The 27,028-nt window shown below is 41.8% G+C and overlaps 1 protein-coding gene across 1 annotated transcript in view; it reads left to right on the forward strand.

Annotated features, from left to right (window-relative positions):
• The window catches only part of ASB13 (ankyrin repeat and SOCS box containing 13), a 519,678-nt gene that overhangs the window by 127,815 nt on the left and 364,835 nt on the right, over positions 1 to 27,028 (forward strand). The window lies entirely within an intron of this gene.

The raw sequence follows: 27,028 nt of genomic DNA on the forward strand, positions 1-27,028 counted from the left end.
AGGGCCTTATAGCCTCCACTAACCCTCTATGATACCTCCCCCCTACCTTAGCTTTGGGGTTCAACCCAAGTGTGATGACTGCAGTAGGGTAACACGATGAACATAGTACAGTTTTGTACCTACCATAAATGTAGATGTTCGAGTGTTCACCCTGCTGCAGTCCAGGTTACCCACCCTCCATCCCCTCTGATCTACTGGCTAAATCTCTTCTATGCCTTACTGATGTATTTGCTTATAGTTGAAGGGATTTTGTGTTTGTGCTGTGGTTACTCCTTTTGGTACTAATTTCTGACCACCTTTTTGGGGGCACCTGACATCTGGGTCAAGAAAAACTGAAGAAAATGGCGTCGGTTGCATTATATATACCCCTGGCGCTCTGACGTCAGGGAAGAGGCGACAGCAACCGACGCCGGACCAAGACTTTGGAATTCCGGCCGACTGCGGGACCGCCTGACGACAGGATAACCAGAGTGTGATGACTGCAGCAGGGTGAACACTTGAATATCTACATTTATGGTAGGTATAAAACTGTACTTTTTTGTCTTTTCTTTATTCATCTACAAGATGTAGAAAACAACTTGAATGCTTTTATAAAATCATCATCTTTTAGCCTAGGGGGAAAAAAGTATTCTGTTTTTATTGCCCTCATTAGCTCGTCTCCGTAGAAACATGAGAACCAGATACACAGTTGCCTTCAGCTACAAGCTTTTCATATTGAACTGTGACCATTTATTTGCTAAAGAAACTTTTTGTTATATTCAATGTTTTTATTTACTTGCTTCCACTTAAAATTTGCTGTTTGATTAAGCCAAGGGCCTTGATCCAGTCATTCCCCTAAGCAAGAAGTAAGAAAAAGCATATCAGTTTTACTTGTATCATGCTGTTTTGTCCAAACTTTCTATTTTAGATTGCAGTGCTTACATTTCTTAAAACTGAACAAGAAGAAAGGAGAAAATAGAGCACCTGCTTACTTTACTATTCCTATTACACAAATAAATAACTGGAAAAGCGTTGGTATATAACATCATGTTTTATAAAAATACTGTTAAGAACAAAATTTTTTTACTTAGTTACCTCTTTCCTTCCTCTTCCCCTCTCTTTAATGACATGAAGTAGGACATATGCTTTGGAATTCCCTTCATGTTTAACAAAGTCAAATAAGTCCAACATTTCCAGGTTTTCTTGTTCCACCATATTTCACAAATATGATTGTTGCTTTGTAATCCCACATTTATTCATTAATTTTTGAGTTGCTGTTTTTCTTTCGGTTTATCTCCATTTCCCAACTCCAGACTCTGACTCATTTCCAACATACTTGTGGTTTTTGTGGTCAACTCCTGTGCTTTTTCGTCTCTATCAAACATTTCCCTTTGGAACATCGGAAAAGATTTCATTGGCATAGTCTCTCTGAGCTTTATTATCAGAAGAATAAAAAGCAGAATTCTGTTCTTTTAAGTTACTTTTTGTTTCCTCCTTATGTTCTGCATTAAAAAATGTATTTGACCCTCCAAGAAAAGTATTCTGAAGATAACAGTATACAGCACCTTGACTCACACCTGCTTTTCGACATTCCCTGATTGCTGAAATAAATTTACTGTTCTTCTGCCTGGTGTACAGTGAGTTATCATCATTCTCCACAAACACTCCACTGTCTCTAACTTTTAGTGCTTTGTCCTTCTGTCATTATCAGAATTGACTTTCTTGCTGGTAGGATTGCATCTTTACTATTCGAGGTCCTGACTGCTTTCTCATGGTCAGGTTTGCAGCATGCACACAATGTGCCCTTTGAATTAACACCTCTTGCCGTGGAATACCAGTCCAGTTGCTTATTTGTGCTTTCATAAATGTAATAGTCTGTTTCTTCCAGTTTCTTTGGTACAGCACAAAATGTCAGGTTTTCCCTACATACTCTAACCTCTAATTCTACCATTTTTAAACATCTCTTCTTGAGCAGTCTCATACTCAGCCAGCATTTTCTTCAACATCTGATTTTTGCAGTTTTGTCATCTCATCTGAATATCGGTTTAAAGCTTCTTTCATTTTTCCAGCCTTTTGTTACTTCAGTTAATATACTCCTTCTGTTTTTAAAATCAGCAATTCTCTTTGAGTTCCTAGTATTGAATTCATATCTTGCATACCAAAGATTTTCATAAATATATTCAGAAATTTACCTTCTTATATTATGTTTTATTTCTAGCGCCCCAGTACAGTCTCACTGTTGCAAATCAAGTTCTAGTCCTTGCCAACTGCCACCTCATGAGACACCACAGGCAACACATAAACCACAAAATCAGTGTGCAAAGCAGTCACAGCCCTTAAGGCCAAATACAACACCAAACATACTTGTCATAGGTGACTCCATAGTCAGACACACTGACGTCCCACTCACCAGGCTGAACAAGGAGAGGGTCACAGTAAGCTGCCTATCGGGTGCTAGAATCCGCCACATAACACAAGCACTCGGGTCACTCCACGGCAAGTACAAATATGACACGGTCATTGTCCATGCTGGTGTGAACGACCTGAGACGTACCTCCCTGGACTACATGAAAAGAGACATAGAGGAGCTCTCTGATTATGTAGCCCAGGCAGGTATGACCCTGACCCTGAGCAGTATCCTTCCTTCACCAAGAATGATGCCACGACATAGAGACAAGATGATCAGCTTTAACAATTGGCTTAATTTCTGGTGTCATTCAAAGGGGATCCAGTGTCTGTCTGCCTGGGATGACATGCTTGACAAGCCACGCTGTTTCGCAAGGGACGGCTTGCACCTGTCACCCCTGGGATTCCGGATATTGGCTAAGGCTCTTGCCACCCCCATAGTGCCTTTTTTAGGCAAGGCTCAAATTCTAAACCTACCACCCTAGAAAACAAAAATGGGAAGAAACTAAGGGTAATGCTGCTCAATGCCAGAAGTCTAAATCTCAAAATGCACGCACTCGAGGCCCTTCTCAGTATGGAGAACATCGATGTCTGTGCTGCGACTGAAACCTGGTTCAGGGCTCCTGAGAGCATCCCGGCACTATCAGGTTTTACCTCATATCATGCTTTCTGGCCCCAAAACCTGGACCACACCACAAAAGGAGGGGGTGTATCCATATTCATCAAGGATACCCACACCTCCAGGTTGGTGGCAATGCACGAAGCATCGGAAACCATCCAGGTGCAATTAACCATAGGCAAAACTGCTCTACAATTTGTAGCATGCTACAGGCCACCCTCTCAAACTCAGGAACCCCACACAGCCTTCCTGAAGACACTGGAGGGTATAAATGTATCTCCAAACACCATTATATTGGGTGACTTCAACTACCCGAATATAGACTGGGAACATTACTCAAGCCCCAACTTTCTAGCCCAAAGGTTCTTGGAGTTCATAAATTCAAATGCCATGGAACAACTAGTCACTGTTCCCACAAGAGGAGAAAATATACTAGATCTCATCATCACAAACATGGGGACAAAATGCTCCACACCGGAAGTATATCCCTCATTGGTGAGATCAGATCACAAACTAATCTCACTGGAAATCCACATCCCGCCCCCACCCCAAACAAAAAAGACCACAGTGAAGAACTTCTCTAAAGCAAACTTCACACCACTCAAGACTGGTGTGGTATCCTTCAAGGTCCCCGAGCCAGTGGAAACCACAACCCAAGCTGCGGAAGCCCTTACAAATGCCTTCTACGAACACCTCCAGGACTGCATGGATCAGGCAATCCCTAATAAAACCAAGACTCTTTCCACCAAGGGCAAACGTCCAGTCTGGTGGTCCCCAGCCATAAACAAACTTTACAATAAGAGGAGAAAGCTGTTACATGATATAGCAAAAAAATCCATAAAAGAGAAGACACCCTTGATCATTATTAGTAAAAAAATACGAGCACTCATAAAATCATCCAAGGCCAACTTTGAGATAAAATTGCCATAGATTCAAAAGACAATCATAAGGCCTTCTTCAGCTATGTTAGAAACCTGGGTGGAAACTCACAGATATGCTCAGAATTAGTCCAAAATGATACAAAAATCACTGAACCCACAGACATTGCCAACATACTGGCAGACAGGTTCAGTGCAAACTTTACCCCCCTCTCCCCCCCAAAAGGAGAGATAACTATCCCAGCGGAGTGTAGCCTCCCAGACATCTCAAATGCGCAGGTGAAAGCTGCTCTCTCTAAAGCTAAAAACACAGCATCAATGGGACCGGATGGTGTCCCCGGCTGTGTGCTACACGAACTCAACGAGGAACTAAACCTGCATATAAGGCAGCTGTTTAATCTTAGCCTTACCACAGGATACGTGCCCAAGGAGTGGCGTACGGCAACTGTGGTCCCACTCCACAAAGGTGGTGCCTCTACGGACCCTGGTAATTACCGCCCCATAAGCTTAACAAGCCTGGTCTGCAAAGCTATGGAGAGGATCATAATGGAACTCATAAACAAAGACATAGGGGACTTGCAGACATTGGACCCGACCCAGTTTGGCTTTGTCAAGGGCAGATCATGCCTTTTGAACTTGGTCGACTTCTTCGAAACAGTCACCAAGCCCATTGATGAGCAAACGGCAGTCCATACAGCCTACCTTGACCTTGCAAGAGCTTTCGACACAATACCCCACTCGGGTATTATAGAGAAACTTACCAGCTTAAATGTAAACCCATATGTCACAAGATGGGTTGCAAACTGGATAAAGGACAGAACCCACAGGGTTAGAGTTGCTGGCGCCATGTCAGACTCCAAGCCGGTCACAAGTGGTGTCCCACAGGGCTCAGTCCTTGGCCCCCTGTTGTTCGGCATCTACTTCTCAGAAGTACAGGCAAACATAGGAGTACTATGGCTGACAAAGTTTGCAGATGACTGCAAACTGTGCGCCATAGTGGAAAGTACATCAGACACAGATATCCTTCAGAGGGGTCTCACGGAAACTGATAGCTGGTGCCAGAGCCATGGCCTGAAGTTAAATGCCAAAAAATGTATAGTCATACCCTTCGGGAAAAACAAGGTAACCCCAAGCTACCATATAGGTGGCAATCCATTAAGCACAGAAGAGGTTATCAGGGACCTGGGGACCCAGGTTGACAGTGGCCTTTCTTTTGACACTCACATTGCTAAAGTGGTTAGAAAGACCTTCTACATTGCCCACCTGATTATGAAGGGAGTCACATCCAGATCAAGTGAGGTCATTGTTCCCCTGTACTCTTCACTTATCAGACCAATGATCGAGTACAGTGCCCCATTCGGGATGTATCTCACCCGACACCTGCAGCAATTGGAGAGACCCCAAAAGTTCCTCACCAAAAGGATAAAGGGACTCCAAAATCTGTCATATGCTGCCAGACTGAAAAAACTCCAGCTCTATTAAGTCGCATACCGCCTGCTCAGAGGTGACCTGTGCCTGACATACAAGGCCATGTCCAACCCGGAATTAATGGACATGCTCCACCTCAAAAAATCCAAATCTACCAGATCCACTAGAGCAAGCGACTTAAACCTTAGCACGGATATAAATAGGACATGCTGGAGGGATAGATTTGTCACCCAGAGACTCCCTATGCTGTGGAATAAAATCCCGGTCCATGTGAGGCAGAGCACCTCGCTGGCTCTGTTCAAGAGAAATCTTGACCGGTGGATGGGAGATCGTAGGTTTACCCCAGGAATCATCTCTGTGTCACTGCTGGACAGAGGCACAACAAACTAATGGGCACAGTATTTTTTAACATAAGGGGTGGCGTAAGCCACAAAACTTTGGGCTAGGCTTATAAATGCCTTAGGGCAGATAGCCTAGTATAAACCTATGAACCTATGAATAATGTTCCATGCTGAAAGATGACTATTTCTCACAAAATGTGAGCTCGATAATAGTTTCTTGTTGAATATAAATACATGTAGCCTTTGCCAGTAGCCCCATACTACCAGAAATCTACTACTGCTGTCTTTTATCCCTCTGCTCTTTCTTCACTTTTGGAGCTTGTCTAGTAATTACAATAAGTACTTCCCTTTTATTTATATCCTGAAATGCTTTCTTTATCAAATTCCTATGCTAACTTCTTTCCAAATCTGTTTCCTGTAGCATTGCTTATTTGCACTCTGTATTTCTTAATAAAATTCAGTACTCTTTCCTTTTTGTTTAGACCTATGAGGCCATTCCTGTTCTAAAATAATATGGCTAGAGTAGTCATTTAAAGAAGTTATTATTTACATCTGTGACAGTTTTTTCAATGTCTGTTTCCAGCTTTTGTGTTATATACACCCACTAGCGTTTGTCAGGTTGATCTTTTCTACATTTGTTGTCCTCTCCATTTGAACCTATCACATTTTACAAGACTTTTTATTTTAATGAAAATTTTCAAACACCCCCATAACCTATTAACTTAAATCAAATACAGAAAAGTATGTACATCTTCAAATAATGACGTTGATCCCTCCTGATGGGAACAATTATCCTAATCAACAGCTGTAGCCATAGACATTCCCTAACCTAAAATTAAGGTTATCCATGGTATTACAGCCTGCTCTCCTACTTAAAGTAATCACTGTTCTTGCTTTATCTTTATTAGCCCCCCCATATATGAAACACAACTTGTATGCTTTCAGAAAAAAAAAAACCTTTAGCCTTAAAGTACTCTGGCTTTTATTATCTGCCCTGTAATTAGCTCTTGTCCACTGAAACGTAAGAATAAAATGTACAGCTGCCACCAATTACAGACTTCTCAACTCACACTGAATGTTTTATTTGCTAATGGAAAACTTCTCATTGCATTCGTTTTTCCTTATTTACTTGCTTACACAAAAAATGTATTGGATTATGCCAAAGGCCTTAATCTTGCCATTCTCCTATGCAAAAGTAAGATAAGAGATATCAACTGTCATATATTATAAGCTGTTCACTTTTACACTCCATCCTCACCTCAGCAACCCAAGATTATAGCATATTAACTTAAACATGCTTTTATCCAGTCTTTCTTCTGTTTTACTTTCTAACTTTTTTAAAACTAAAAAAGAAAAAAAGTTACCTGTTTACTTTAGTATCTTTATCACTTACAACAATAATTGAAAATGCTTTACTGGATAACATGCAATTTATGTCATGAAATATTTTCTACAAATGCTGTTAAGAACAAAAATTGTATTTCTTAGTTAGTTTTTTTCCCTTCCCCTTGGCATCCTTTCAGGCATTAATTACGTGAAGTGGCGTATGTGATTTTCAGCCCCCCACAAGTTTAACAAAGTGAACAAAAGTGTAATCTTTCCACTTTTTCTTGTAAAGCCACATTTCACAAACGTGATTGATGCTTTACAATCTCAGATTCAGTCACTAATTTCAGCGTTGCTGGACTTCTTCTTCATCTCCATCTCCCAACCCAAGACTTTGGCTCAAGCCTGAGGTACTCCCAATTCTGTTAGTCAGCTCATGTACTTTTTTTCTGTCTTTCAAGGATTTTCCTTTGGTGCATTAGAAAAGGTTTCACTGGCAAAGTGTCTGGATGAGCTTTATTATCAGAAAAATGAGAAGCAGAGTCATCTTCTGTTTAATGGCTCACTTTTTGTTGACAGACTTTTACATTTCTTCCTTTAGCAAGTTCTGCATCAAAAAATTACTTTGATCTTCCAAGAAAAAATATTCTGAAGACAAATGGATACAGCAGCTTGAATCTCACACCTGCCTCTTGACATTGCCTGATGGCTGGGATAAATTTCCTTCTCTTCTGCCTGGTGTTCAGTGAATAATCATTTTCCGCATATAATCTTCTTTCTGCAATTTTTAATACCCTTCTGCCACAGTTTTGTCAGGATCAATTCTTTCTGCTGGTACAATTGCACCTTTAGTGATACAGGTCTTGGCTGCTTCCTCATGGCCAGGTTTGGAACATACAGACAATATGCCCTTTCAATTAACAGTTGCTTTTTTGTAAATTTTATAAAATGCAGTCTGTTCCTTTCAGTTTCTCTGGTACAGCAGAAAATATCATTTTTTTCTTTGTATGCTCTATTCTCTAATTCTGCCATTTTTTGAAACTGCTTTTCTATAGCAGTCTCGTACTAGTCAGTCTTTTCATTTTGACCTCCTGTTTTTTTTTTTCAGTTTTATCAATTTATCTGAATAGCCGTTTTAAAGCTTCTTCCTTTTTTCCAGCCTTTTGTTATTTATGTTTATATACTCATATGGTGTTTCATTTATTTTAATCAGCTTGGAGTACTTTTGATTTATTTTTTCCTCTAGATTACTGAAAGCCATGTCTTGTACAAAAGCTGGGGCATGAACTTTTTTGCTGAACAGCTGCAGGATTATTCTCATTTAGTGTTTTCATCTTTTCTAGTTTCTTACAGGGTCTTTTCTTTGCTGGCATCTAGGCAGTGTACTTGCTAGCCAGTAATTGAATGCACTAAAACTGTCAGTGTTACTGGCCATTATCTCTTTTTTTTTTTTTTTTTTTTACACTGGGTGAGCTGAAATTTAAGCTGTTGATCAGTATGCGGCCATTTTGGAAGTCACTTGAGCAGCTCTTGTTCTTGAGACCCACAAGAATATTATTGGCCCATCCTCTGAGCAGGACTTGCCTAGACATCTACTCTGAGCATGTTGCCTTTACTTCCAGCAGTTGCTAGTAATACTTCCCTTTCTTGGAGAGTGCTCACAATCCTGCCAGATTCTCAAAATCTCAACACCAGAAAAACCTATAGGAGCAAATAGATATGTTGAGGGCTTAGACCTATTTTTTCCTCCTCCTGTTCCTGCTGTTCTGGTATATTTTGCTAATATTTTAGAAACCTGTGGATGCCATTTCTCTCTGTCATAAAATTCAAGAATTAGTTTCATTAGTCTCTCTAAAAATATGCAAGGCCTTCCTAGCAAGCACTTTTTACTAAGGCCTCTACTGCAAGATTCAGCACCCTCATGGGTCTTGTACTAGAATAGCTGACTCTGGTTCCTTTTGGCCTTGCAGGTTCAGGAGACTGTTTCTTACTTGAAATACCGATTTCTTAGCTTTTATGTCAGCCAGATGGATTTCAGAACTTCATGTTCTTTTTGTTGAACCTCTTTATCTTTTATTTCATAAAGACAGATGATCTCTCAAGACTAATCCTACCGTTATGCTGCAGAAGATCTGAAACTAAATTGTCACAGTCACTTGTCTTTATTTGTCCTTATTCTGATTCTGGTGACTACTTGGTTCTCTCCACATAATAGCTGGTGTTGTGAAGCATATTCTTAAGATGTATCAAGTTCATATGCAAATAAACCTTACTTTTTTTATTTTTCAGAAAGTAAACAAAAGTTGGATAGGTTTGCATATGAACTTTACAGTACTATGACTGTTTTTATGGAGATAAGATGTGGAAAAATAAAATCTAGTCTCTGTAATTTGAGGGGAGGATGTTCATTAGATTATTGCTGCAGTAGATAACGTTGTATGGATTGTATCCTGCCTAGAATAACAGCTGGCTAGCTTCCAAAGCTTAAGGCTACTTTCAATGTGCCCAGACCATTGAAAACATGAGCAAGACAAGGAGAAAATGAACTGCCTGGGTGCCAAGCCCTTCAGAGTTTTGCTGCCGCTGCAGAGTGCTCCTCTTGTGAATTTTCAAGGGTCATTGGTTGGCTGGTGCTTCTGCATTGTTGGCAGATAATTTCCATTTGGGGAAAAGCTTCTATACTTTTGACAAAACAGTAGTTTTCTGTGAGAACAATTTTTATTTTTAATTTTTTTTTGATTTAGTAAGTGTCACAAATATATTCCTGTCAGGTAAATGTGCGTTTTAAATTTCTGTTTTTTTTTTTTTTGTAAACTTTTGTTTTAAACAAGTTTGCTTAACTTTTATTGATGATAATGTTAACATATTATTTTGGGGGCTGGGATAAGGGCACCTTGTGCTTGTCACTGTGCATTTTTTAAGAAATCTTTACTTTTGTCTTACACTTTACCAGTATTTGCTGACATTGTTTACAGCATATCATGCTTCTTTTTCAGCTTAACCAAGGAACAGCTTACCAGTTCCATGGTTCTTTCTTCCTCCAGACATAAGGAAATTGTTGAACAGCCATTGCCAGTTCAGCAGGCTGCGTCATTACCTCAGTCTCAGATGGGTGACCCTGCAGTGGCCATTTTAGGTTCCTTGGGCCGCTTATCTTTTTCTCTGGTTTCCTCTGGTGTAGTCTCTTCAGCCATCCTGAACCATCAAATCAGATATACCTGTTACTTAAGCTGTTGGAGAGATTGACTTACTGCCTGCTGTGATATTCAGAAAAGATAAGAGTTGATTCTCATTTTTCATCTTCACTTTTGATTTAATATCGCTGTAATCTGTACAACCTTTTTTTACTGTCCTTTTTGTTGTGAGATAGAGCTAATATCTGTTAGTGTTGATCTCAGTTTGTAGCGAGATCCTTTGTCTAGAGGCCTATCTGCTTACTTAGTGAGAGAAAGTGAGCAGAACTGGTTTCATCTGGGCAGGGCATTCCTGCAACTGTATTGTGTGGATAATAGGTCTGTTTTCTGTGCCTTAAATCAGACATACCTGTTACTCGAGCTGTTGGAGAGACTGACTTACTGCCTGCTGTGATATTCAGAAAAGATAAGAGTTGATTGTCATTTTTCGTCTGCACTTTTAATTTAATATCTCTGTAATCTGTACAACTGTTTTCCCTACCCACCCTGTTCTTGTGGTGGTTTTATTTCTTGGTGGCTTTTGAGTTGCCCGCCTCTGGTGCAGGGTTGATACTGGGCACTCCCCCCCAGTCACATTACATCAGCTCATTCTACTGTTAATAGTGAGAACTTAGCAAGCACCCACTTCTGCATATTGAGCTATCTGATTATCTTCTGCCTCTTCACTTTCTACTAAAAAAAAAAAAAAAAAAAAAAAAAAAAAAAAACTGTTTCCTACCTTTCCTTGAACTAGTGTAGCCCAGATACAGATTTGCTGTATCCAGGATTTTTTGTAAGCTTCTGAGTGGTGCTCTTCAATTTGTTCCCTTAGATCTGCTAGTTCTCTGCTCACCTGCATTTTTATTAGTTTATTAGTCTAGCATTTTAAACTATTCCCAGTGCCAGAAAGTCTGCTCTTCAAATTTTGCCTTGGAACTAGCTGGTTTCTCAGTAGTAGCACTAAAATCTTAATCCCTGTGACTAGCACTTGCTCTAAAACCTGCTGGAAAACACTAGGAAGTCTTAAACTGATACAAGCACTAAATTCTCCTTGTTAATAAGGAGAAATTAATCTTAGGCACTAAACAGCCTGTAATTGCAAAGTACCAGGCATGTCCAAAGTGCAGCTTCCGGTGATTTCTCCTGTCCACCTGGTGAATCTGGACATACTGGAGCAATTGCCTCATGTATACAGACAACCCTCTCCTCCTACCACCCAACACTACAACCTGCAAGAGATGCACTTACTTAGCCAAACTGGAAGCAAAGCTTTCTCCAGCCATGATTGTGCTAGACAGTCAAGTGGAGAAGGTTAACACCTGCAATACAACTCAAGCAACACATAGCCCATCAAAACTCATGCCACCATCATCCACACATAGTAACACTAAATCCACTTATGCGGAGGCCCCTAAGATTAACCTGCCCAAGCAACAAGGACCTCCGAAGATGAAACGCAAACAAACACCAATCACAACCAAAGTGACACATAGCTCAAAACACCAGTGTGCCACCAAACAACAGTCCCTAAGGCAAGAAAACGTACCCAACACTTTAGTCATTAGGTGACTCTATAATCAGGCACACTGATGTCCCACTCACCAGGCTGAACAAGGAGAAAATTACTGTCAGCTGCCTGTCGGGTGCCAGGATCTGCCACATAATGCATGCACTAAGTCACTCCACAACAAGTACAAATACTACTCTGTCATTGTCCGTGTTGGAGTGAATGACTTGAGATGTACCTCCCTGGACTACATGAAAAGAGACATGGAAGAGCTCTCGGATCATGTGGCCCAGGCAGGTATGACCCTAGCCCTGAGCAGCATCCTGCCTTCACGCAGAATGATACCATAGTATTAGGACAAAATGATTGACTTAAACAATTGGCTAAGTTTCTGGTATCATTCAAAGGGGATCCAGTGTCCTTCTGCCTGGGATGACATGATCGACAAACCATGATGTTTTGACAGAGATGGTCTGCACCTGTCACCTCTGGGATTCAGGTTACTGGATAAGGCTCATGCCACCCCTATAGTGCCTTTTTAGGCAAGGCTCAAAGGACAAAACCACCACCATAACAGATATAAACATGCAAAATCTGAAGGTAATGCTACTCGGTGCTAGAAATCTAAACCTCAAAATGCACTTTCTCGAGGCACTCCTAAAAATGGAGAACATTGATATCTGTGCAGTAACTGAGACCTGGTTCAAGGCTCCAGAGAGCACCCCTGCAAAACCAGGCTACAACTCTTATCACACTTTTCGGCTACCAAACCAGGACCAGCGCACTAAAGGCAGGGTGTCCATATTCACACCTCAAGGCTAGTTGCTCAACACAATGCATCTGAAATTCTACAGGTGCAAGTAACACTAGGTAAGACTGCAATCCAAATTGTAGCTTGCTACAGATCCCCCACCATGCCCTAAGATTCTCACTACATCTTTCTAAATATACTAGAAAATATTAAGATACATCCAAACACCCTAATACTGGGTGATTTCAACTACTCTGCCATTAATTGGGAAAACTACTTGGGTACCAACACCTTTGCCCAACGGTTCTTGGAATTCATAAGTTCCAATGCCCTGGAACAACTAATCCATAGTCTCACCATGGGCTCAAATATCCGGACCTGGTCATTGCCAACATGGGGGATCAATGCTCCACACCAGTGGTCACCCCCTTGTTGGTCAGGTCTGACCATAAACTAATCACCCTTGACGTTCACATCCCACCCCTACCCCCCAGTAGGGAAACCTCCATAAAAAATTTCTCCATAGCCAACTTTATGCTACTCAAGTCAGAAGTGGCAAACTTCTTGACATCCATACAGACGGGACCTGAAAGTTCGACCGCTGAATCCTATACTAAGGAACTGTACGAGCACATCCACTTATGCATGAATCATACCATTCCAAACAGAGCCAAAACGGTCTCCTCCAAAAAAAGGAACCCAATCTGGTGGTCCCCTGCCATAAACAAACTATACAACAGAAGGAGTAAACTGTTGCAGAAAAGAGGAAAATCGCAGGATGCAAAAAAAACTCCCTTACCAGCCTCAGTAAGAAGCTGAGATCCCTCATAAAATCCTCCAAAGCTAGTTACGAAAATAAAATTGCCAAAGATTCCAAGGACAACCACAAGGCATTCTATACTTATGTCAAGAATCTAAATGGCAATGCTCAGATCTGCTCTGAGCTACAACAAAATGCATTAAATATACTGATCCCAAGGATATTGCCAATATCCTGGCAGATCGATTCAGAGCCATCTTCACCCCCCCTCTCACCCCCCCCTAAAGGGCCCATCTCAGTACCAAAAGATTGCCAACTTCGGTAATCACGGCCACACAGGTAAAAAACGCACTCTCCAAAGTTAAGAATACAGCATCCATGGGACCAGACGACATCCCGGGCTGTGTACTAAATGAACTACAAAATGAACTGGCACCTAACCTAAGTGTCATGCTTAATCATAGCCTCACCTCAGGCTTCGTGCCCACTGAGTGGCGCACAGCTACAGTTATCCTACTCCATAAGGGGGGATCCATCTTGGATCACGGGAACTATCGTCCCAACAGTCTGAGCCTGATCTGCAAAGCCATGGAATGCATTATCATGGAAATTATAAACAAAGACATTGGCAACCTTCAAACACTGGACCCCACCTAGTTTGGTTTCGTAAAGGGCTGATCCTGTCTCCTCAACCTGATTGACGACTTTGAATCAGTCTCCAGAGCCGTGGACGAGGGTAAGGTGGTCCACACAGCCTATCTGGACCTTGCCAAGGCCTTTGATACCATCCCCCACTCTGGAATCATAGATAAACTTACTAAGTTGGCATTAATCCCTATATCACTCGATGGTTTGCCAACTGGCTTACTGACAGAACCCACACTGTAAAAGTAGCTGACTTAAAATCCAGCTCCAGACAAGTGACAAGCGGAGTACCTCTGGGATCAGTCCTGGGACCACTCTTGTTTGGCATCTACTTCTCTGAAGTACAGGCCAGCACTGAGGGACTCTGGCTAACAAAGTTCACAGATGACTGCAAACTGGGAGCCATTATTGAATCCCCAAATTATGTGGACCACCATATATATATATATATATATATATATATTTTTGCAAATGTTTGGAATTTTATTGCATTTATCCAAATTTAGCCTTCCTAGAGGGCACCTGGCATCTGGGGCAAGAAAAACTGAGGAAGATGGCGTCGGCTGATGCTTTTATACCCCAGACGCTCTGACATTGGGGAAAGTGCGACATCAGCCGAGGCCAGACCCAGAATTTTGGAATCCGGCCGACCGAAGGGCTGCCTGAGGCAGGACAACCCATATGTTATGACTGCAGATGCATACCTATCGGACATCTACATTTATGGTAGGTACAAAACTGTACTTTTTGTGACTTCCAAGATGGCTGCACATTGAGTAACCGCTTAATTCTAGCTCTCCCAGTATGACATAAAATCTGAGAAGGCCAGTAGCTTTTGTGTTTATGGGTAAATTTCAGGAACTGGCTAGTAAGTGTATTGCCTGGATGCCAGGAGAAAAGAAATACAGAGCACTTGGAAAAAAACAGCTACAAAAAGTGAGGAAGAAACACTGACTGAGGAATGTTCTGCAAATTTTCAGCAAAAAGCAATGCAACCTCCAGAGATGACCTCCAGTAACCTACAGGAAAATACAAGAGAACTGCACATAGACCTGGTTAAAATAAACAAAACCTTGATGGAGTATATAAACACAAATAAAAGGTGGTAAAAGTGGAAGAAGCTTTAAACAGATATTCAGGTGAGGGGATAAAGCTGCAAAAATCAGAGGCTGAAATGAAGCAGATGCTGACTGAACATGAGACTGTTCATGAAGAGATGTTTAAAAAAATAATAAAATTAAAGGACCGAGCATGTAGGGAAAAACTGAGATTTTAAGCCGTTTCCAGATAAGCTGGAAGGAACAGACTGCATTCATTTTATGAAAGCACAAATAAGCAACTGGACTGGTATTCCACAGCAGGAGTTGTTAGTTGAAAGGGCACATTGTGTATATGCTCCAAATCTGGGTATGAGAAAGCAACCTAGACCTTTAATAGTAAAGATGGAATCCTACCAGCAGAAGGATTTAATTCTGACAAAACTGTGGCAGAAGGATAAAATACTAAAAGTGGGAGACAGCAGAGTGTTTGTGGAGAATGACTACTCATTGTACACCAGGCAAATGAAGAGCAAATGCATTCTACTTTTTAGGGAATGTTGAGCTGCAGGTGTTGAGATTCAAACTGCTGTCTTCAAGGTATTCTTCCGTGGAGGGGACAAAATAATTTTTTTATGAAGTACAAGCTAAGGAGGAAATACCAAAGTTTCTCCAACAAAATGTGAGTTGTGAAAGAGGAGAGTCTACTTCTTATTCTTCTGGTAATAAAGACCACAGAGAGAGACTGTACCTGTGAAACCTTTTCCACTGTTACAGTGGAAAATGTTGGAGAGAAGTAAGAAGCATGAGAGTTGACTAGAATCGAGAGTAGTTTGAAAAGAGACAGGATTTGAGATATGGAGATGAAGGGTAATAAAACCAGTAACATAATGTGGGACTACAGTGCAATAATTATATTTGTGAAATATGACAGAACAAGAAAATCTGGAAATATTGGACTTTTTCAGAATTTGTTGAACTTGTCGGGGGCTCTACAGTATATGCCTAGGGTTGCCACCTTTTCAAATGCCCAAAGTGGGACATTTCTTGTACAAATGTCAGATTTTGCAAGGCAAAATATACCCACAGCCAGTACAAAGGACAGAACTTCACTTTTTTGCTTACATAAATGCTTATTCTTGTAGCATTTTAGTTGCTTATTTTGTTTCTTATAACATTTAGGTGTTTCAGAAACAGAATAGCTGTTTTATGCAACTATTACACAAAATATAGGAAATATGTTTGTCCTAATATCTCAGGACATTTGCCATTTTTTCAGTTTTTATGCAGGACACAACTGCCCAAAGAAGGACTGTGCCTCGCAAAGTGGGACAGGTGGTAACCCTATATATGCCCTACTTCACGTCATTACTGTTTGGAAAAATGCTTTTTTCTTAATAGTACTATTTCTGTGGCGTATGGTTTTCTTTGCATGCTTTTGTTCATTCTTGCGTGGGGGAATGACTGGATTAAGGACCTTGGATTTGATTTATTAACAAGTCCTAAGAGAAAGCAAGTATATAAAAAAGAATATTGAATATTATGAGGCTTTTTTCTAACAAATGAATGTATGCTTAGCAGTTCTGTATCTGACCCCATGTCCCCATGGAACAATCTGATAAAGAGAAACTGATTGTCTGGTTCTCATGTTTCCATGGAGGCATTCTGATAAAGAGAAATTGGTTACAGTCTTGTGGAGAGTGACTGGCTGGGGGAAAAAGAAAAGAGAAACTGGCTAAGAAATGTTCTTCAAAAGCATTCAGGGGTTTTCCCAGCTGGAAGAACTATAAAGATGAGAGAAAAAACAGTCTACATTTAGTAGAAGCACCATCCATCTTAGCATGGATAACCTTTATTTTAGGTTAACTCTAGTATATGAGTGTGGCTGTCAGTTTGGGACATTTTTTTGTATTAGGAGGGGAAAACTTCAATATTTGAAGATGTACATAGTTTTGTGTATTGGTATTAAGTTAATAGGTTTGGGTGGTGTTGGGGGTTTGTCTGTTTTTTGAGGGTTTTCAGCAAAAAAGGTTTTGTAAGATGTGACATAGGTCCAAATTTATATGACAAGACACAACTGTATAAAAGTTCAACCTGCTAAACAGTGTATGCACGTAACACAAAAGCTGGAACTAGACATTTAACAAAAAATGTGTTGTACATAAAAGGTGGGAATAATAACCTTTTAATACAATTATGCTTTCTGTAATGTCTTTAAATGTCAATGGTCTTGCAGATAAGTACATAAAAAAAGAATAGTGAACTATATTAAAAAATGTAGAGTGCAAGTAGCTAAATAGCTATGTTCCAGGAGATACACTTGGAAAGAACTGAACATGTGAATTTGATAAATAAACATTTTCAGGATGGTTATTCAGCAGAATATCTAGGGCAAAGGAAAATTGCAAGAGGAACTCCAGTAGTGATAGAATATGATAAAAAAGTAATACTAGCAGATTTGTAGTAATAAGGGGCTACTGGCAGTGGAAGGATTTCAATAGCATGTATTTATATTCCACCCAAAACTGCTATACATCTTAAAAGAAAAATCTGGGAGAAATGATCAGCTTTCAGCAAGGAATATTACTTATAGGTGGGGCCTGGAATATGATTTATAGCAATGAAGATGTGTCGGGGGGGGGGGGCAGAAGGGAAAGTGTAACAAAGGAGGGTAGATTTTTTGAAGAAATTTATGAAAATAGTTGGTGCAGAAGATGTGAATTCAGTAATAGGAGTTTGGAGTGAATTTATATATTATTCCCCAAGATATAGAAACTGAGCTAGGCTAGACAGAATTTACATTTCACAGATACATGTGTATTTATTTAAAGGTTTTGATATGCACCCAATAACTATTTCAGATTATGTGCCAATAATAACTAACATAAAAACACAAGGTAATGAAATAAACATGTGACACTGGTGCTTTCTCACCTATCTGTTGAGAAGAGAGTAAATTAAGGAATGGGTAGTGGAAATTATTTAGGAATTATTCAAGAGGATAGAAATTACTTCTGAAAACATAGCTAGGGAGTGGGATACAATTAAGGTTGAAATTAAAAATAGGGTGGAAATAAAAGAAAGGGAGCTGTAGTTCAGAAGTAATGAGAATTGTTTAGCTGGACTGACAGATGTTAAAGTATTGCAGAATAGGGGGATCTCACAGAACAAGAGGATCAGCTACAGAATGCTAAGAAGAAAATTAGGGATTATGTCAATAATATACACAGGTTTAGAAAGATTGCTGTTAAAAACGCACTTTTAGCACAACGACTTGGGCAACAGAAAGTAGAAAGGTTTGTCACCAAGCTTAGGGAGCCCATAACAAGAAAGGTAATGAGATGCTGTAGAGGTATTAGAAATATTTCGGAAATTGTATGAAAGTGTGTATAAAGCATAGAAAAATGGAAATCAAGAAAAGATGCAAATGGAAATGTTTATGGAAGAATTAAATATTTGAAAGTTAGAGGTAGATGAGGTTCAATTACTAATGGATAGGATAGGAGGAGATGAGATACACATTTTGATGTATAACCAATCTACAAGAAAGTTCCCAGGAGTAGATGCTATTCCTGTGCAGGTTTGGAAACTAGGAGGGAAAAAACTGATAAAGATCTGGAAGGATGTTCATTGTGTTTCACTGTTGCAGTCATTACAATTGGGTTATCCTGCTGGCAGGCTACCCGCAGTCGACCCGAGTTCCAAAGTCTGGGTCCAGCATCGTTTGCTGTCGCTTCCTCCCTGACGTTAGTGCGCCAGGGGTATAAAAGAAGCAGCCAACACCATTTTCTTCAGTCTTTCTTGCCACACGGTGCCCGAAGCCCTGAAGCAAAAGCAGTTTGCAAGTGCCGGTCGGCCGACTCCTGAGAGTTTCAAATTTGAATTTCAGATCTGAAGTCTTCATTAAAGCTAAGTACCCCATTGGGGAAACTTTTTTTCTTGCTCCAGAACTATGTCAGAAAAAGTTAATAATTGTATTTCTTGTGGGGAGCAAATACCCCATAAGGATTTTCATTCTTACTGTATTCCTTGCCTAGGCACTGACCATGACATTGCTAATTGTCGGTTTTGTGCTAGATTTAACCAACGCACTATTAAGCATTGGTACGATTTTGCATTTCATTACTTTGGCAGAAGATTCAATTATATAATGCCGTCAGATCAGCTGACTACCGGAGTTTATGAAAAGCGCAAAGAAAAAGAAAAGGACAGGCATCCGAGGTCCAAAACAGACAACGAGGCTTCCATTAGGCCTTTCGCCGGTTCTCAGTGAGGCACTTTCACAGCCCCTGACGCCCACTACCTCAGAGCCACAGGCCGCTTCTGACTCCCACATGGAGCCGACTAGGCCACTGGAAACTCAAGGTATTGGACACTCGGAAACTATTCCCTCAGATGGGTCCAGAGCCACTGAGCAGGCATTGGCTTCTGAGGGTGTTTTCAGGCCTACACAGTTATATGTAAAGCCATCTTCAGCTTCAAAGACTAAGATTGCTCTAAAGACAAAGAAACAAGTACAGCATTCTCCTGGACAGGCCTCCATGCCTAAAAAACAGATGCTTAAAATGGCCGAAGACCTAATTACTTTGATCAGGGGTTCCCATCCCCCTCCTGATAAGAGGCCTAGGCAAGACATAGAATATGAATCTTCAGATCAGGTTTCCATTTCTTCTGATTCCTCTTCTGAACAGGAATATTCCCTTCCTCCCTATGAGGAATCTGATGCTGAAGAATCTATTCCTTTAGCCTCTCCTCCTGAGGATTATTCTTTTGGTGAGACCCTGCATACTAAGAGGGAGCATTTCCATTGGGAGAGCCAGGATTACTCAGAATCCAAGAAAAGGCTTAGAGACTTCCTTTTATTACCCCAGCACAGGCCCCTTGCTATTCCTCCTATTTTAGACATTATAGATGATGTATTTTCAGAGTCCGGTCTGTCTCCTGACTCTTTACCACCAGCTCCTGTTAAGCCAGACAGATACTACAGGGTTCCTGATTCTCATAAATTTCTTTACAAAAACCCAGCTGCTCACCCAGAAACTATTTCTCAGGGTCTCAAGGGGGTCAAGGCTTCCACTGCAAAAAACCCTATCCCCCCCGATAGGGATTCAAGGGCCCTGGACAGATGAGGGAAAAAGATTTATACTTCTGCTACCTTGGCTGTAAGAGCTTTAAATTGTCAGTTTCATATGCTTAAATATCAGCAATATCTTATGTCACAGCTTAAACAGAAAATGTTGACAAATTCAGAATGTGCAGAAAACAAAGAAATGCAGGATTTATTGCATGCAGCTGAACAAGTGGGAAAGCATACTTTGCAATGTGGTTTAGATTCTCTAGAGGCCTACTGTAGGGCTGCAGTTACAGGTCCTGTCATTAGGAGGCATGTTTGGTTAAAAGAACAGAATCTGCCCGATCATGTTAAAGCAAAGCTTTTAGATGACCCATTACAACATGATTCCTTGTTTGGTGTTAAAGCAGAAGAGGTGTTGAAGAAAATGGAGGGCAAAGCTAAATCTATGCAAACAGTGAAGGATTTCTTACAGGTACAGCCTCCCAGATTTAGCAGGAACTGGCCTACAAAGAATTGGTCCTTTCCAGTGTCAGACAGGCCACAAAGAGGCAGATACAGATGGCCCAGAGGCAGATCACAGCCCCAAGGCTCATACAGACCTAAACAATGGGGTGCTTCTACCTCCAAAAGCGGAGAGGAAAAATCACAGCCATACTGGAAACAGTCTCAATGACGTTCCCCTGCCAGCGCCAAGCACTTATCTTCTGGCAGCTCCTTTGGGGGGAAAACTAGCACTTTTTTCACAAAATTGGCACATGATCACCCAGGACAAATAGGTCTTAAATATCGTATCTCAAGGCTACAGGTTCCACTTTCACACCCTGCCAAGACCAAATGGTATGCCAGACCTGCCACTCAATCAATGGGCAGAGGCACAAAAGCAAGTTTTATTCACATGAGAGCCATTCAGCAAGTACCACAGCAAGAGCAGGGACAAGGATGTTACTCAAGGCTATTCTTGGTACCCAGAAAGGATAAAGCCTGGAGACCAATACTGGACCTGTTTGTCCCAAAAAAGAAAAAAAAACAAAAAAATTATCCTCGTTGTCCGTCTTTCCTGACCTAGAGTAGTCCAAATACAGGCTTTGCTGTATTCTGGACTTTTGGAAAGTTCCTGTGTTGCCCATTTCCTTTCTTGCATAAAGGGAGGCTTCTTTGTTCACCAGTGGCAGTGGGGGACTTAGAGCAGCGTATCTATCCCTGGAGGAGTGTTCCCAGCACAAGAATCTGGAAGTCTATTGGCCATTTTGGGCCAATTTGTAGCTCTTTCAAGTCCCCCTGCATAAAACCCACTTTGGCGCGGTTTTTGCGCTTGTTACTACTCAGCCAAGCTCCTCGTGGTCCTGCAGAATGGTGCTAGCAGCAGAGAGGCTAAAAGAGCGACTGCTAACCTGATAAAAGTGTTTTTTTTCCTGCTACTACCTGGGCGACTGTCCGATCTAGCTAAACTGCAAGTATTTCTGCTTCTTGAACTGTTTTAAAACTGTTTAAAGTTGTTTTTGAACCTGCACTTTTAAAGTTTTCCCTGTTTGTTGCATTTATCTGTTGAGGCTACACACTCAAATGCGCTAGCCTGTGTTACATATTTATTGCATTTTCCTGCTGTTTGTTGCAAAAAAGAAAAAAAACAAAAAAAAAATTATCCTTGTTTCATGTCTTTCCTGACCTAGAGTAGTCCAAATACAGGCTTTGCTGTATTCTGGACTTTTGGAAAGTTCCTGTGTTGCCCATTTCCTTTCTTGGATAAAGGGAGGCTTCTTTGTTCACCAGTGGCAGTGGAGAGCTTAGAGCAACCTATCTATCCCTGGAGGAGTGTTCCCAGCACAAGAATCTGATAGTCTATTGGCTGTTTTGGGCCAATTTCTAGCTCTTTCAAGTCCCCCTGTATAAAACCCGCTTTGGCGCAGCTTTGCGCGATTTTGCGCATAGCGCAGCATCAGGCAGCTCCGCTTAATTGGGTTTAAACCATTCTCAGCTCCACAAAGTCTGCTCTTCACTTTTTCCCTTAGAACTGATCTAGTTCTCATAATAAACACCCTATTCCTACTCTAAAGCCTGGCACTTGCTCACTAAAGCAATTATATAAGTCAGCACTAAAAAATTAAAAGCACTACACCCTCACAAACTCCCCTTGAGTACCTTGTTCCCCATTGGCCCTTTTTTCAATTATAAAGGAATTCCCAATACTATTCTAGCATGTCCAAAGGTCAGTTGTCAATCTCCTCTCTGGTCCAGCTGGTGAATCTGGGAATCTTGAGGCAATGTTTCAACTGCCTCATGTACACAGACAACCCTCTCCTCCTCCCAACAAATTCCAACACATGTGAGAGATACAACCATATAGCCAAACTGGAGGCTAAGCTCTCTCAACTCAGTACTGGCGTAACCAGTCAGGAGGAGAAGGAAACCACACTCACTACAATTCCAGTCTCACATAGACCTACCACAACAGCAAACCAAACACATAAACACACAAAAACATACTTGGATGCTCTAAATAAAAATCTGCCTAAGCAGCAGAGACCTCCAAAGCAGACAGCCAAGCAACTGCTACCCCAAAACAAAACACGTGCAACACATAGCTCACAAAGCCAGTGTGCCGAACAGTCACAGCCCTTAAGGCTAAACAACACACCTGATACACTTGTAATAGGTGACTCTATCGTCAGGCACACTGACTTCCCGCTTGGTGAGCTGCCTGTCTAGTGCTAGGATCCGCCACATAACACAAGCACTCGGGTCACTCCAAGGCAAGTACAAATATGACTCAGTCATTGTCCATTCTGGTGTGAATGACCTGAGACGTACCTCCCTGGACTACATGAAAAGAGACATAGAGGAGCTCTCTGAGCATGTAGCCCAGAATGGTATGACCCTGACCTTGAGTAGCATCTTACCCTCACCAAGAATGATGCCACAATATGAAGACAAGATGATCAATTTCAACAATTGGCTTAAGTATTGGTGTCATTCAAAGGGGATCCAATGCCTGTCAGCCTGGGATGACATGCTCGACAAGCCACGATGCTTCACTAGGGACGGCTTGCACCTGTCACCCCTGGGCTTTCGGATATTGGCAAAGGCTCTTGCCACCCCATAGTGCCTTTTTAGGCAAGGCTCCAAAGACAAACCCACCTCCATAGGTATCACAAGGGATAAGAAACTAAGAGTAATGCTACTCAACGCCAGAAGTCTAAACCTCAAGATGCACGCACTCAAAACTCTCCTTAGCATGGAGAACATCGATATCTGTGCAGTAACAGAAACCTGGTTCAAGGCTCCCGAGAGCACCCCAGCACTACCAGGTTATACCTCATACCATACTTTTCGTCACCAAACCTTGGACCGAACCACAAAAGGAGGGGGAGTATCAATATTCATCAAAGATACCCACACCTCCAGGTTGGTGGCACAGCACGAAGCATCAGAGACTATCCATGTGCAACTAACAGTGGGTAAAACTGCCTTCCAGTTTATAGCCTGCTACAGACCACCCTCCCAAACCCAGGAACCCCACTCGGCCTTCCTGAGAACACTGGAAAATGTGAAGGTCTCTCCAAACACCATTATATTGGGCGACTTCAACTACTCAAACATAGACTGGGAGCATTACTCTAGCTCCAACACCCTAGCCCAAAGGTTCCTAGAATTTATAAACTCAAATGCTATGGAACAACTTGTTACCACTCCCACAAGAGGGGAAAACATACTGGACCTGATCACCAATATGGGGGCTCTATGCTCCAGACCAGAAGTGTATCCCTCACTGGTAAGATCAGACCATAAACTAATTTCACTGGATATTAACATCCCGACCCCACTCCCTGCCCAGAAAACCACAGTGAAAAACTTCTCTAAAGCAAATTTCACACTCCTCAAAACCGAGGTGGAATCCTTCAAAGCCCCCGGGCCTGTGGAAAATACGGCCCAGACCACAGAATCCTTTATAAACGCATTCTATGAACACCTTCAGGAATGCATGGATCACACAATCCCAAATAAAACCAAGACCCAACCCTCCAAAGGCAGGCATCCTGTTTGGTGGACCCCAGCCATAAACAAACTATACAATAGAAGGAGGAAGCTACTATATGATAGAGCAAAATCCCAAAAAGGGAAGGCATCTCTGATCAGTATTAGCAAAAAACTACGGGCACTCATAAAATCGTCTAATGCCAGCTTCGAGAGAAAAATTGCACAGGACACTAAGGATAATCACAAGGCTTTCTTTAGTTGTGTTAGGAACCTGGGTGGGAATTCCCAGATATGCTCAGAATTAGTCCAAAATGACAAAAAATACACCGAACCCACAGACATTGCCAACATCCCAGCTGACAAGTTCAGTGCAAACTTCTCCCCCCCTCCCCACCAAAAGGGCAAATATCTATCCCAGCAGAGTGCTGCCCCCCTGACATCTCAGATGCTCAGGTAAGAGCCGCCCTCTCCAAAGCAAAAAACACAGCATCAATGGGACCAGACGGTGTCCCGGGCTGCGTCCTACATGAACTCCAAGAAGAGATAAACCCAAACATAAAACTACTGTTCAATCTCAGCCTTACTACAGGATATGTACCCAAAGAGTGGCGTACAACAACAGTGGTCCCTCTCCACAAAGGTGGTGCCTCAATAGATCCTGGAAACTATCGCCCCATAAGCCTGACTATCTTGGTCTGCAAAGCTATGGAAAGGATCATCATGGACCTCATAAATAAAGATATTGGGGACCTACCGACACTGGATCCTACCCAGTTCGGCTTTGTTAAGGGCAGATCCTGCCTCTTAAACCTGGTCAATTTCTTTGAAATAGTCACCAAGGCCATTGACGAGGGGAAGGTGGTCCACACAGCCTACCTGGACCTCGCAAAAGCCTTCGATACAATACCCCACTTGGGCATTATAGATAAGCTTACTAGCTTAAATATAAACCCCTATGTCACTAGATGGGTTGCAAACTGGCTCAAGGACAGAACCCACATGGTTAGAATTGCTGGAGCCATGTCAGACTCCAAACCAGTTACAAGTGGCGTCCCACAAGGCTCAGTCCTGGGACCTCTCTTGTTTGGTATATATTTCTCGGAGGTACAGGCCAACACGGAAGGACTGTGGCTGACCAAGTTCGCAGATGACTGCAAATTAGGCGCCATAATCGACTCTCCAGCTGACACAAGCATCCTACAAAAGGGCTTCATAGAAACAGACAACTGGTGCCAGAGCATGGCCTCAAGCTAAATGCCAAATTGTGTATAGTCATCCCCTTTGGCAAAAACAAAGTGCCCACAAATTACCACATAGGTGGTAATCCATTAAGTGCGGAAGAAGTAATTAGGGACCTGGGGACCCAAGTTGATAGCAATCTCTCATTTGAAAACCACGTTGCCAAAGTGGTTAGAAAAACATTTTATATAGCCCACCTAATCATGAAGGGATTCACATCTAGATCAGGGGAGGTCATCATGCCTCTTTACTCATCCCTCATTAGGCCCATAATTGAGTACAATGCCCCTTTTGGGATTTACCTTACCAGACATCTGCAGCAACTGGAAAGACCCCAAAAGTACCTCACCAAGAGGATCAAAGGGCTCAAACAGATGCCATATGCTGCCTGGTTAAAGAAACTCCAACTCTACTCAGTGGCATACCGCCTGCTCAAAGGCGATCTGTGCCTGATGTATAAAGCCATGTCCAACCCGAAATTAATGGACATGCTGCACCTCAGAAAATCCAAATCCCATCGAGCTATGCGCTTGAGAGACTTGAACCTCAGCACTGAAATAAATAGGACATGCTGGAGGGACAGATTCATAACCCAGAGGCTCCCTTCACTCTGGAATAAAATCCCAGTCCAGGTTAGGCAGAGTCCCTCATTGACTCTCTTTAAGAGGAATCTTGATGAGTGGATGGGAGATTGTAGGTTTACCCCCGGGTATCACTTCTGTGTCACTGTTAGACAGAGGCACAGTATACTAACCTCGAAAAAGGGCATAGCAAAATTCATTTAAAATGGGTGGCGAAAGTCAAACACACTCTGGCTAGGCTTATAAATGCCCTAGGGCAGATAGCCTAGTATGAACCTGTGAACCTATAAACATATTCCTGGATATTCCAAAATTCAGAATGTTAACTCTGCAGCAGCTTCTGCCCATGCTGGGCAAGAAGGCTTGGCTTGTGACTTTAGACCTAAAAGAGGCATACCTGCATGTCGCAATCAGACAGTCATGCAGAAGGTACCTCATATTTATAGCTGGCTCAACGCACTACCAATTCTCTGCACTGCCCTTTGGCTTATCTACTGCGCCCAGGGTTTTCACAAAATGCCTGGCACCAGTAATTGCATTTTGCAGACAAAGAGGAATACAAATATATCCTTACTTGGACAACTGCCTTATTGAAGCAGAGAACAAGGACATCCTACTACAGCATCTGGAGTTTGTAAAAAGATTACTAACAGGTGTAGGGTACACAGTAAACGAAAAGAAATCAAAGCTCGTACCCTCTCAAGAGATAATATTCCTGGGTGCAAGCTTAAATACAACTGCCCAGATGGCTTATCTCATTCCAGACAAACACAGACAACTGACTACGTATTTCAAAATGTTGGCAACAAAGACCCAGTTATCTGCAAGAAAAATTCTGCAGGCTTTGGGCTTCATGGCATCCTGCATACTGCTAATTCCGTATGCAAGACTGCATATGAGGAAACTTCAATGGTATCTGAGAAGTGTTTGGACTCAACATTGCCACCGCCTGGAAACAATAATTACCCTCATTCCCTGCCTGCAAGAGGAGTTTCGATGGTGGGCAAGAGCCTGTCACCTCAACACGGGACAGCCATTCACCTTACCCACAGCCAGGCAGACATTGACAACAGATGCATCAGATTATGCCTGGGGGGCTCATATGGCAGGAAGATGTATTCAGGGCACATGGTCTGCAAGTCAAAAGCATCTACATATCAATCAAAAAGAGATGCTAGCTGTTCAGAATGCCCTTACAGCCTTCAAGGATCAACTTCATCCAGGACAACTACTGATAAAGACAGACTGTACTACAGTCATGTAGTACATAAACAGGGGGGCATGCATTCCTACCCCCTCTGCAGACTAG

This window comes from Protopterus annectens, chromosome 11.part0 (assembly GCF_019279795.1).
Source record: "Protopterus annectens isolate FY-2018-M chromosome 11.part0, PAN1.0, whole genome shotgun sequence".
Classification (NCBI taxonomy): Eukaryota; Metazoa; Chordata; order Ceratodontiformes; family Protopteridae; genus Protopterus; species Protopterus annectens.